We start from the raw sequence: 13,906 nt of genomic DNA, 5'->3' as shown, positions 1-13,906 counted from the left end.
ATCAGATTCCAAACTCTCCACCATGGCCAAGACCAAAGAGCTCTCCAAGGATGTCAGGAACAAGATTGTAGACCTCCACAAGGCTGGAATGGGCTACAAGACCATCGCCAAGCAGCTTGGTGAGAAGGTGACAACAGTTGGTGCGATTATTCGCAAATGGAAGAAACACAAAATAACTGGGCCTGGGGCTCCATGCAAGATATCACCTCGTGGAGTTGCCATAATCATGAGAATGGTGAGGTATCAGCCCAGAACTACACGGGAGGACCTTGTCAATGATCTCAAGGCAGCTGGGACCATAGTCACCAAGAAAACAATTGGTAACACACTACGCCGTGAAGGACTGAAATCCTGCAGCGCCCGCAAGGTCCCCCTGCTCAAGAAAGCACATATACAGGCCCGTCTGAAGTTTGCCAATGAACATCTGAATGATTCAGAGGAGAACTGGGTGAAAGTATTGTGGTCAGATGAGACCAAAATCGAGCTCTTTGGCATCAACTCAACTCGCCGTGTTTGGAGGAGGAGGAATGCTGCCTATGACCCCAAAAACACCATCCCCACCGTCAAACATGGAGGTGGAAACATTATGCTTTGGGGGTGTTTTTCTGCTAAGGGGACAGGACAACTTCACCGCATCAAAGGGACGATGGATGGGGCCATGTGCCGTCAAATCTTGGGTGAGAACCTCCTTCCCTCAGCCAGGGCATTGCAAATGGGTCGTGGATGGGTATTCCAGCATGACAATGACCCAAAACACACGGCCAAGGCAACAAAGGAGTGGCTCAAGAAGAAGCATATTAAGGTCCTGGAGTGGCCTAGCAAGTCTCCAGACCTTAATCCCATATAAAATCTGTGGAGGGAGCTGAAGGTTCGAGTTGCCAAACATCAGCCTCGAAACCTTAATGACTTGGAGAAGATCTGCAAAGAGGAGTGGAACAAAATCCCTTGTGAGATGTGTGCAAACCTTTTGGCCAACTACAAGAAACGTCTGACCTCTGTGATTGCCAACAAGGGTTTTTCCACCAAGTACTAAGTCATGTTTTGCAGAGGGGTCAAATACTTATTTCCCCCATTAAAATGCAAATCAATTTATAACATTTTTGACATGCATTTTTCTGGATTTTGTTGTTGTTATTCTGTCTCTCACTGTTCAAATAAACCTACCATTAAAATTATAGACTGATCATGTCTTTGTCAGTGGGCAAATGTACAAAATCAGCAGGGGATCAAATACTTTTTTCCCTCACTGTATATATATATATATATATATATATATATACAAGGCGGTGGCTCCATCTGCTGGACGTGCCAGGTCTCAACGGGCTCCCCGGACAGGACTAATTGGGGCTGATTGGGAGCTGGTGAGTAATTAAGGGCGGATTGCTCACCAGCTGTGCAAGGCCCATAAAGCTGCCAGAAGGGCAGCACATGGGGAGGACTGAGGGAAGTAAGGTAACGTCTGTGTAGTTGGAGACGGTATCATGGAGAGGGTCTCATGGGGGAGACCTAACCTTTTTTTTTGATTATTTTATTAATAAACCCCATTGAAACCGAGCTACGCATACTCTATCCATGTTTGATCTGTGTAAACGTCTTGACCCAAACCCCTGATCTGCCACTATATATATATATATATATATATATATATATATATATATATATATATATATATATATATATTTATAGCCTATATATTTATATATATTTAACTGCAATATGATATCTAAATAGATTTGATTATTTATTTATAATATGAATCTCAGATGATTGCCTCTTGAGCTCTCTCAGTAAATTCTATAATCGGAGGTCCCCAAATCCTTTGATAATCTCTCTCTGGCTAGAGAGTCCTCGTCTCAGATTACTCATTTTAATGAATGCATTTTAATAAATTAATAAATAATGAACATTAAAGAAATCGAAAGAAACCTTTAGAAAAAATGTCATTGTGATTTAGATTTTTTATGAATAATCTATGCCAATACAATACATTATGATCAGCCTACAGTATGTGCATTAACGAGCTGTGGCACTGACTGGAGAGACGAACGGAAGAACAGAAAGGTTTCATTCCCCCATTTTGTGTTCCACACCACAGCTCATAGTCATACACTAGATGGCGATGAGTGACAGCTCTTGGCTTGCCCCGTTGCCCTCTTATCTCTGTTGTCAAGTTTCAGTAGATTGACGACGTGATTCATGATGATGACTACTTTTCTAGCTTGCTAGCTAAGATTTTGAAAGTAACATGATCAGTCCAATCAAAGCTACGGTAGATATAATGTGATTTGACATCATTTTATCTGTGGCCAATGACCTTGAGCCTTCTTGGATGGGCACTTCTAATGTAAATCTATGTCAGCACCCAAGAGGACTCAAACTGCCTAGCTCTCCCTGTAGATTCTGCGGTCACGTAGTGTCCCCATGAGTGACGGAACACTGAGCCAATCACTGCGCAACTAAAGAAGATTACCAACGCCTACGCTCTCTATATTCCGAAACCACTAGACTGAAACATTTTGGAGCTGCCTTACTCAAGAAAGAGACCATGTTTGCAAACTGATATGTGACATGAATTAATGACAAAATAACATGCAAAACAGGCACACAAAAAAAATATATATATACAGTACCAGTCAAAAGTTTGGACACACCTACTCATTCAAGGGTTTGTCTTTATTTTTTACTATTTTCTACATTGTAGAATAATAGTGAAGACATCAACACTATGAAATAACACAAATGGAATCATGTTGTAACCCAAAAAGTGTTAAACAAATCAAAATATACTTTATATTTGAGATTCTTCAAAGTAGCCACCCTTTGCCTTGATGACAGCTTTGCACACTCTTGGCATTCTCTCAACCAGCTTCATGAGGTAGTCACCTGGAATGCATTTCAATTAACAGCTGTGCCTTGTTAAAAGTTCATTTGTGGAATTTCTTTCCTCTTAATGCGTTTGAGCCAATCAGTTGTGTAGTGACAAGGTAGGGGTGGTATACAGAAGATAGCCCTATTTGGTAAAAGACCAAGTCCATATTATGGCAAGAACAGCTCAAATAAGCAAAGAGAAACGACAGTCTATCATTACTTTAAGACATGAAGGTCTGTCAATCCGGAAAATTTCAAGAAGTTTAAAAGTTTCTTCAAGTGCAGTCGCAAAAACCATCAAGCGCTATGATGAAACTGGCTCTCATGAGGACTGCCAAAGGAAAGGAAGACCCAGAGTTACCTCTGCTGCAGAGGATAAGTTCATTAGAGTTACCAGCCTCAGAAATTGCAGCCCAATAAATGCTTCACAGAGTTCAAGTAATAGACACATCTCAACATCAACTGTTCAGAGGAGACGTGAATCAGGCCTTCATGGTCGAATTGCTGCAAAGAAACCACTACTAAAGGACACCAAGAAGAAGAAGAGACTTGCTTGGGCCAAGAAACATGAGCAATGGACATTAGACCGGTGGAAATCTATCCTTTGGTCTGATGAGTCCAAATTTGAGATTTTTGGTTCCAACCGCCGTGTCTTTGTGAGATGCAGAGTAAGTGAACGGATGGCCTCCGCATGTGTGGTTCCCACCGTGAAGCATGGAGTTTGATGGTGTGGGGGTGCTTTTCTGGTGACACAGTGTGATTTATTTAGAATTCAAGGCACACTTAACCAGCATGGCTACCATAGCATTCTGCACTTTGAAGAATCTCAAACATAAAATATATTTGATTTGTTTAACACTTTTTTGGTTACTACATGATTCCCTATGTGTTATTTCATCGTTTTGATGTCTTCACTATTATTCTACAATGTAGAAAATAGTAAAAATAAAGAAAAACCCTGGAATGAGTAGGTGTGTCCAAACCTCTGACTAGTACTGTATATATACAGTGGGGAGAACAAGTATTTGATACACTGCCAATTTTGCAGGTTTTCCTACTTACAAAGCATGTAGAGGTCTGTAATTTTTTATCATAGGTACACTTCAACTGTGAGAGACGGAATCTAAAACAAAAATCCAGAAAATCACATTGTATGATTTTTAAGTAATTCATTTGCATTTTATTGCATGACATAAGTATTTGATACATCAGAAAAGCAGAACTTAATATTTGGTACAGAAACCTTTGTTTGCAATTACAGAGATCATACATTTCCTGTAGGTCTTGACCAGGTTTGCACACACTGCAGCAGGGATTTTGGCCCACTCCTCCATACAGACCTTCTCCAGATCCTTCAGGTTTCGGGGGTGTCGCTGGGCAATACGGACTTTCAGCTCCCTCCAAACATTTTCTATTGGGTTCAGGTCTGGAGACTGGCTAGGCCACTCCAGGACCTTGAGATGCTTCTTACGGAGCCACTCCTTAGTTGCCCTGGCTGTGTGTTTCGGGTCGTTGTCATGCTGGAAGACCCAGCCACGACCCATCTTCAATGCTCTTACTGAGGGAAGGAGGTCGTTGGCCAAGATCTCGCGATACATGGCCCCATCCATCCTCCCCTCAATATGGTGCAGTCGTCCTGTCCCCTTTGCAGAAAAGCATCCCCAAAGAATGATGTTTCCACCTCCATGCTTCACGGTTGGGATGGTGTTCTTGGGGTTGTACTCATCCTTCTTCTTCCTCCAAACACGGCGAGTGGAGTTTAGACCAATAAGCTAAATTTTTGTCTCATCAGACCACATTACCTTCTCCCATTCCTCCTCTGGATCATCCAGATGGTCATTGGCAAACTTCAGACGGGCCTGGACATGCGCTGGCTTGAGCAGGGGGACCTTGCGTGCGCTGCAGGATTTTAATCCATGACGGCGTAGTGTGTTACTAATGGTTTTCTTTGAGACTGTGGTCCCAGCTCTCTTCAGGTCATTGACCAGGTCCTGCCGTGTAGTTCAGGGCTGATCCCTCACCTTCCTCATGATCATTGATGCCCCACGAGGTGAGATCTTGCATGGAGCCCCAGAGTGAGGGTGATTGACCGTCATCTTGAACTTCTTCCATTTTCTAATAATTCCGCCAACAGTTGTTGCCTTCTCACCAAGCTGCTTGCCTATTGTCCTGTAGCCCATCCCAGCCTTGTGCAGGTCTACAATTTTATCCCTGATGTCCTTACACAGCTCTCTGGTCTTGGCCATTGTGGAGAGGTTGGAGTCTATTTGATTGAGTGTGTGGACAGGTGTCTTTTATACAGGTAACGAGTTCAAACAGGTGCAGTTAATACAGGTAATGAGTGGAGAACAGGAGGGCTTCTTAAAGAAAAACTAACAGGTCTGTGAGAGCTGGAATTCTTACTGGTTGGTAGGTGATCAAATACTTATGTCATGCAATAAAATGCAACTTAATTACTTAAAAATCATACAATGTGATTTTCTGGATTTTTGTTTTAGATTCTGTCTCTCACAGTTGAAGTGTACCTATGATAAAAATTACAGACCTCTACATGCTTTGTAAGTAGGAAAACCTGCAAAATCGGCAGTGTATCAAATACTTGTTCTCCCCACTGTATATATATATATTTTTGATAAACAGGTGGGGCTCAAAACAGGTGGGGCTCTGCTATTATGACGGAAGCCTGGAGGTTTTTATTGTAGGCGTGAAGATATTTCAACTTCATGTCTAGATGATAATTCCCCCGCACATTGACTCGGTACCAGTACCCCCTGTAAATATAGCCTCGTTATTGTGATTTTATTGTGCTTTTATTTTATTTTTTAACTTTATTTAGTAAATATTTTCTTAACTCTTATTTTTCTTAACTGCATTGTTGGTTAAGGGCTTGTAAGTAAGCATTTCATGGTAAGGTGACACCTGTTGTATTCGGCGCATGTGACAAATACAATTTGATTTGATAATAGGCTACACTGATAACTCATGCTTGGCTGCCAAATGTATAGCACAGGAGGTTGGTGGCACCTTAATTGGGGAGGACGGGCTCGTGGTAATGGCTGAAGCGGAATTAGTGGAATGGTATCAAATACAAACACATGGTTTGATGCCATTCCATTTGCTCCGTTCCAACCATTTTTATGAGCCGTCCTCCCCTCAGCAGCCTCCACTGAATTGTATAGGTCTCCCTATAATATTTAAATTGATGAAGTGATAAATTGACGATGATCGATCCATCCATGGTAGACGTCCTTCCTAATAACAATGCCCCACATCCTGCTGATTTGAGCTGCTGAACCCTATTTGCACTTGACTGTGTTTATGGATGAGAAAGTGAACTTGCCATTTCCAAAAAGTTTAGCAGGGATGCTGCTTTGCGATCTATTACCTAGGACAGGGCTCTACAACCCTGTTCGTGGAGAGCTACCATCATGTAGGTTTTCACTCCAACCCTAATCTAGCGCATCTGATTCAATAATTAGCTGGTTAATAAACTGAATCAGGTTAGTTACAACTGGGTTGGAGAGCCCTGACATAGGACATCAACAGCCAGCCAGGGTTTCATTAAATAAGCTTTAGGCGATACTTTTTATTGCACATTTAGGCCTAATTAAACTGATGCTTTTGGCGATGTTCAACTTCAATTCACTGGCACTATGAAGAATAGCTTAGCCATACTCAATGATAGCCTAATATATACTTTAATATACTTTTGGTGAATACCAAGATATAGCCCATGCGCACGGTTCTGACTGTCTCTGCCTGCCCCGATCCTCTCTCTCCCTCGCCGGCTGCTCTTTCTCTTCGCTCTGAAAAACGCTAGTGTGTGTTTGGTTTTCGGTCTGTTGCGTGTAGAATAGCTCAGACTACTCATTATTAGCCCCTACTTTAGTGAATTTGCGCGTGACATTGCAAGCCAAGAAATTGCATAGCCTAAAGCCTACATATTTTGATTACCGATGCACAGTTCTGACCGTCTGCATGGTGGCCGATTTGCCTGGCTGTGCCCCTCCCATCTCTCTCTCCCTCGCTAGCTCACTCTTTCTTTGCTGTGAAAGATGCGAGAGTTTGTGTTCTCGAAATAGACTACGGAAAATAGTTTCCTCAGTTGCAAAAATACTGAATCTTAGGAGTCGAGGAGTCGATTCCGCTACTTGACACCCAGAAATTGGAGTCGACGGGAAAGGAGTCGAAGAATTGATTATTTTGGTGTCGACTCCCCACAATTAGATGAAACCAGTCTGTCAAAAATTGCTAGCTCGTGTCTAAATTCTCAAACTAAATACATACTGCAATTCCAACTAAAAAATGCCTCAAAATACCACAAAGTGCCTAGCTAACAGGTAAATGTTTGTTTTTGACTTTGTTATTTCATGTTGTCATGGACAATATGAATGTTATTTCCAACAACCAATGAGCAACTCCACCATAAATCCAGTGCATATTGAACGTTGAGATTGCTGAAAGGCTAGTCTCTTTGGCAATGACAAGGGCAAGGAGTGGAATGTTAGCTAAAGAGACTGGTACTCTGTCTAGATGTGATGGATATTTTTTAGTGGACTATGAGATAAAACTGGGTTAATCACGAACATAGAGTCAGAATTCTTTGTTGCTGGGCCAGGAACTAAATTGGGTCATTTCTCTGTGTGTGTGTGTGTGTGTGGGTAAAGTGGGAATCTGACCTAGGGTTGAATTGCTCGCTCTTACTTAAATCCATGGCTGTCCTACTTTATCAGAGACTGAAACCAGACTGTGGCCTTTTGCGTCTCTCTTCAAACAAAGTGGAAAGAGCGGCCAGGGTTGGACAGAGTTCAGGCTAAACCTTTGTCTCTCCTGGGCTATCTTCTTGATTGATTACGGGATGATGGGGTGGGGTTTGTGTATGTTTGAAAGATTTAAGTATGGACCTGTCATGTTCAACAATCAGTCTTCAGGTCAAGCCCGGGAGAGCCGGGTTGAACAGACTTTAAACTAAACATGAGTGTTTATGCAAGATAAGGGATTGATTGATTGTATTACTATTGATTCTGAACTGAATGAAAGTCGAATTTAGCCGCCATCACAGACAAAGGAAGTGGGCGGAGCAATAAAGAGCGGGAAACTGAAGAGGGAGGGGTTTTGAGCTAGAAGGGATGAGAATGGGACTATATAGATGGGGAGCAAAAAGAGAGAAGGGGCCTAATCTGCAGATTTGCCTTGCTTTGTTGAAATTGTAATAAAGTAATTCTTGAATCTACAAAAACTCTGGAAGAACTTTGAATTTTAATAAAGTATAGTGATTATTTTTCACAACAGATATAGCCTATATGTCTCTGCCTCATATTTCTGAACAGCTGCGATTTGAATGAACATTCCAAAAATAGGAAGGCTACAACCCTCTCTGTCTGTTGTAACAGATATTGCCGTAGCACAAGCAAGAAGCATTGGGGAAAAACAATGTATTTTGTGTGATGATGTAATCTTTATAGTTATGCTGCCATGGTCAGCAATCTTCCTCCTGTTCAGCCAATGTTTGCATTAAATCGCTATTGACTGCCTGTCTGTGTCTTGCTTGTTTGATATGCTCAGTAGGCTACATATACAGTGCCTTCAGAAGTATTTATACCCCTTGACTTATTCTACATTTGGTTGTGTTACAGCATGAATTCAGAATTTATAAAATACATTGTTTCTCTCACCCATCTACAAACAATACCCCATAATGACAAAGTTATTTAGCAATGATCAACAACTGAGCAGACGCAATGGCTTCAAGTGATTCCTCTCATCAACACGAATTTGATGATGAAGCATCTATTAGCTACATGGTGACATTCAACCATTCCACCGGAATATAGCAAAGAGGATTCGAAACAAAGAGTTGGATTTAGCTAACGTTAGAAGCTCAGCTTCAGCCGATGCCAGCACCAAGAGGGTAGATGACAAATACGGTGCCTAGCTGAGTAAGTTATTTTTCCTGCAAGCCACCTAGCTAGCTAGCTCTTTAGTTTATCTATTGAAACCCATATTGTGTATTGCTGGCTAAATACTACTGTGTTACAGTTGGGGGAAATCAAATTATTTATTTGTTTGCTAACTTAGCTAGCTAAACAACTACTGGTAGCCATATCTATGACTAAAAATAGAAGAGGTTTTATAACCTTTTGTATCTTGATTGTAAAACCTCTTCTCTTTTTAGTCATAGATATGGTTAGCTACTAAACAGCAAGCTACAACATTACAACCAGCCACCTAAAGCTAGGTTTACCAGCAAACATTAGCACATGACTGGAGTTGGCTAGCTAGTTATCCTTGTGCCTGCTAACTTGTTAGCTAACATCGGTAACATCAGCAACTGTAAATAATTTTACTAGCTAGCTATGTAACATAATTGACGAGGGTTGACATTGGTTATGATTATGACCATGGATGCATTTCAATCTCACAAAATTATAGGCATTATGCAAGATAGGATTCCAAACAGATGTAAATCATAAGAATTGCATATCCAGTAAGTTAGCTAGCTAAGTTTACTAGCAAACAGTGAGGAGAAACAATAATACAACAATTTACTGTTGTAAATCTCTAAAACTGAAGCTACCTCGGCTCAATTGTACGGGCTGGTCACTGTGCAAAGGTTGAGGGTTATGCCATATTTCTTTCTATTAGGCTAGATATTGTTGAAAATGTAATCTCTGTGCCTGTGCACATGTATGCATGTTCAACTAGTCTACCCTAATGTTGATGTTATGCTGGCACGGTTCAACTGTTGTTCAAAATGTAAAATAGAGTATAATTGTTTTTGTTTTTTGTCTTACAGACAATATCGAGTGGTGCCTGGGCTTCTTCCTTGAGTGGATTCTAGATACAGAAACAAGCCTGCATTTGTCATTGTAGCAGAACTGTATCCCTCCCGAGGGGTTAGACATTATTCTGGATTTCAAGCAAATTACTAATGAGGAGCAGAATTGCAGTTTGATCATGGCAACACTCCTCCCACAGCTTTACAAGTATTCCCTGAACTTACTGTATGTTTCTTTGGAATGGCAATTTCATCATGACCACCTCTCCCATTCTGCTAATCACCAGTTCTCTTAGTTATAGATTGTTACATCAGGTAATCTGATTTAAAGATTTTTGGTGTCCATTACTGTGAGTTACAGGATAGGTACTGTTTGGTGTAGCACAGATAATTTTTGACCAACCTTAGCGATGCCGTCTTCGTCCTCGATTCGGAGAAACAGGAGTCTCATAAAATGTCAGTGTACAGTTTGAATTTAGAAAATGCTTTGTTATACGTTTAATCCAACAATATGTGCACCGCCATCATGTCTATTTCAAGTCTTCCCACTCAATGATCGAGACAGGTCTCTGTCATCATGATATGCAGCACTTTGGGGTGGACACCCACCTGTCTCGATCAATGAGAGAAGACTTGAAATAGACAAGATGTCGGCAAAAATCTTTGGGTAAATCACATTATCTGGTGTAACAATCTGTAGCTACAGTTCTCTGCACCTGTGTGTCTCTACACCTGCGGCACTTGTGTGTCTCTACACCTGACACACTGAACTGTACTACACTGTTCATTCAATTGTTTTTATATGTTACTTTTAGCATATAACATTCTTGTTGAATACCCAGTTCTCTTGAGTTAGCATTAAATAGTGTACACTCCCCTGTATTTTAGATATTGACAAATAAACAAACATTCTTTGAACATATCTGAATGTCTAGCATCTGTTTGATGCTACAGAGCCCTGTACAGTTTATATAAATATATTCTGTGAATCCACAAGGGAAGACACATTTCGAAGATTGATATAAAATATCCATATTTATTTTATAGTGGTTCTACATAAGGCTCTCCAACCCTGTTCCTGGAGAGCTACCGTCCTGTAGGTTTTCACTACAACCCTAATCTAGCAAACCTGATTCTAATAATTAGCTGTTTGATAAGCTGAACCAGGTTAGTTACAACTGGGGTTGGAGAGAAAACCTACAGGAGGGTAGCTCTCCAGGAACAGGGCTGGAGAACCCTGTTGTACATGGTCTTATGCTGAGCCACACTGGCTGCGTTTACATAGGCAGCCCAATTCTGATCTTTTTTTCACTAATCTTAATCACGTCAGATATTTTTCAGAACTGATCTGAATGGTCAAAATAATTAGTGAAAAAAATATCAGAATTGGGCTGCCTGTGTAAACTCAGCCAAAGTCCTTTATCCGGCTTCGGTACACTGGCAATGGTGTTCAGCATGGTGGGCTGGAGAAGCTGAGACTCTTTGTGCTTATGGTGATGTGCTTGTCCTGTCTGCGATGAACGGCCAACTGGATAAGACTCTGCCGAAACTGTTTGGTCCTCATGCAGCAGATTTGCTGGTACTGCACGTCTCCTGGAAAGATATGGTTGTGGTGTTAACATTTTACACTTTTTGTGGACAGGATGTAGGGCAACACACCTTTTGTTGGTAAAGGTATCAACCAAATGGGACTGGCTAGCATGTTGTTTGGGAACAATGAGGGGACATTGGGAGCTGCTTTTGAGAGGAACGATCAGTCAACAAAGTGAATGGGCTGGGGGGCTAAAGAAGGTGTGAAAAGTCTTAGGAAGGTAGTTCTTACACAGTATGAATTGTTGTGCATGGGAGATTGAGGAGAAAATGGCACCTCAATCACTCTCATACACAACAATACATTTACTGTCTCAGCACAACCAAAAACCCCTTCCTCATCTCAAAGTACTGTCTGTAAACCTCCCCCAGCCCATTGACTTTGACAAATAATTTTTGTCAATAGTAACCCTTTGCAGGTGAATTTTGTAGACATGTCTTTGTATTGTGTTTTGAGAATCTGCAGAGAGAACAATTAGGTGGTTGTGTCATTACTGTTGTAGTCTTGATTTTATACCTTTCAATGTCCCTTGCTAGTTTCTGTCCCACAATCTTGTTGTGCTCCATAACTGCAAGGTGTGTCTGCTCCCTCATGCTTGTGTACCCAAAATGCCCCCGCTTTTGGGGTATTTTTCAGCAGGGCACTGTGGAATGACTCCAGATAACCTGAGTTTTACAAAAAGAAAAGGAAAAAAGAGAAGAGGGGTAGACTAAATTGATTACATTATCTGGAAGGTACACTGTGGTCTTCAGGCTACCTCTAACCACCTGTAACCCCATAACAAACCATACAAACAATACCCAATTCATGTTTATACCATGCTTACTGTAAATGTAGCTATTTTAGCCGTCAGCTTGTAAATATTTTGGCCAACTTACCTTCACCTTGTGCAGAGCTAGCGGTTGGAAGTGCATGTTGGTGGATCAGATTCTGTACCACCTACAACAAAATACACAACAATACACAATTTAACCACCCCATTAATTGTATTGATCTCTATTAGACTAGCTAGCTAAGCATACCTAACATGGACATTTCAATATTGTCAGCTTGCTGTTAGCTAACTAGCGTCACTAAATTGGCAGCAAGGTTGCTAGCCAGCTGAGACTGTCTGAGAACCAACTAACCAGCCATAGATGATTTATACACATTCATCATTGCTACCAACACACAAACAGAGAGTGAGTTAGCTATATTGACAATTCTACTTTTAGTAACGGAGTGTTTTCCAGACAAGAGTGGAATAGATGGCGACCAAATTGACATACTCTTATTTGGTAACATTAGCTAGCTTACGTTAGTCAAAGATAGAACGAATGAACAAACAAACAAACATGTTTACTCTGCTGAAAGTAGCTACCAGTCTAGCAGTGACTACCATGGGTGAAATTGATTGACAGTGTGTATACCAAAAGATAGCTAAATTATATGATTTCGCTGATGGCTTTCAGAGTTCAATACAGGACTGTAGTGTTAGCTAGCTAGATAACTTACCCAGCTAGTCCAGCTAGGTTAGCAAGCTAGCGAACGTTAGGTTACCTCTAATTGAGAATCTTCCATTTTGTTGTGAAGGAAAAAAATGGATGGGATCGCATCTCTTCTCAGCTGTTGTCGAAATGGATTCCCCTTCAGTTCAGCCTGCGCCGCATCATTCTTGAAAGCCACACGCCACTGGCAGTATCGGGGCAGTATCAGGGTTGTTCCGTGTGGCTCAGTTGGTAGAGAATGGAGCTTGCAAAGCCAGGGTTGTAGGTTCGATTCCCACAGGGGACCAATTTGAAAAAGTGTGAAAATGTATCCACTCACTGCTGTAAGTCGCTCTGGATAAGAGCGTCTGCTAAATTACTAAAATGTAAATGTTAGTCTCTGGTAAGTTGAAAGATAACTCATGTTCGCGCTTGTTTGTATTTTGCACAGCCAGGCACAGAACACCACATGGGCATGATGACAAACATTAGTGAAAAACAAACATTTTCAAATAAATCTTGCCTGGAGAAGTTCTGAGATCACTGTGTGTTGGTTGTTCGAAGTAAACAACGCCAGAGCCAGGGTGAAATTCCCCTTTAACGATTACAAGCATAGCCATAACATGATGCAGCCACCACTATGCTTGAAAATATGGAGAGTGGTACTCAGCAATGTGTTGTATTGGATTTGCCCCAAACATAACACTTTGTATTCAGGACAAAAGGTTAATTGCTTTGCCACATTTTTTGCAGTGTAACTTTAGTGCCTTGTTGCAAACAGGATGCATGTTTTGGAATATGTTTATTCTGTACATGCCTCCTTCTTTTCACTCTGTCAATTAGGTTAGTATTGTGGAGTAACGACAACGTTATTGATCCATCCTCAGTTGTCTCCTATCACAGCCATTAAACTCTAACTGTTAAAATCACCATTGGCCACATGGTAAATCCCTGAGCCGTTTCCTTCCTCTCCAGCAACTGAGTTAGGAAGGATGCCTGTATCTTTGTAGTGACTGGGTAGGGGTGTGCCGACCTGGCCATACTCGTTTTCGTAATCGTATCCGGAAATTGACAGTTGATAGTCGGATCGGATGATACTTGTGAATTTGTTAATATACCTAAATAGATGTTGTCAAAATACCTATCTCCCTGTACGTTTATAGACCAAAAAAGCAGCAGATTAGGAGCAGTGCGCTGACGGGT

Source organism: Coregonus lavaretus (assembly GCF_964263955.1).
Source record: "Coregonus lavaretus genome assembly, chromosome: 1".
In the NCBI taxonomy this organism is placed as follows: domain Eukaryota; kingdom Metazoa; phylum Chordata; class Actinopteri; order Salmoniformes; family Salmonidae; genus Coregonus; species Coregonus lavaretus.
This window is presented reverse-complemented; position numbering follows the sequence as displayed.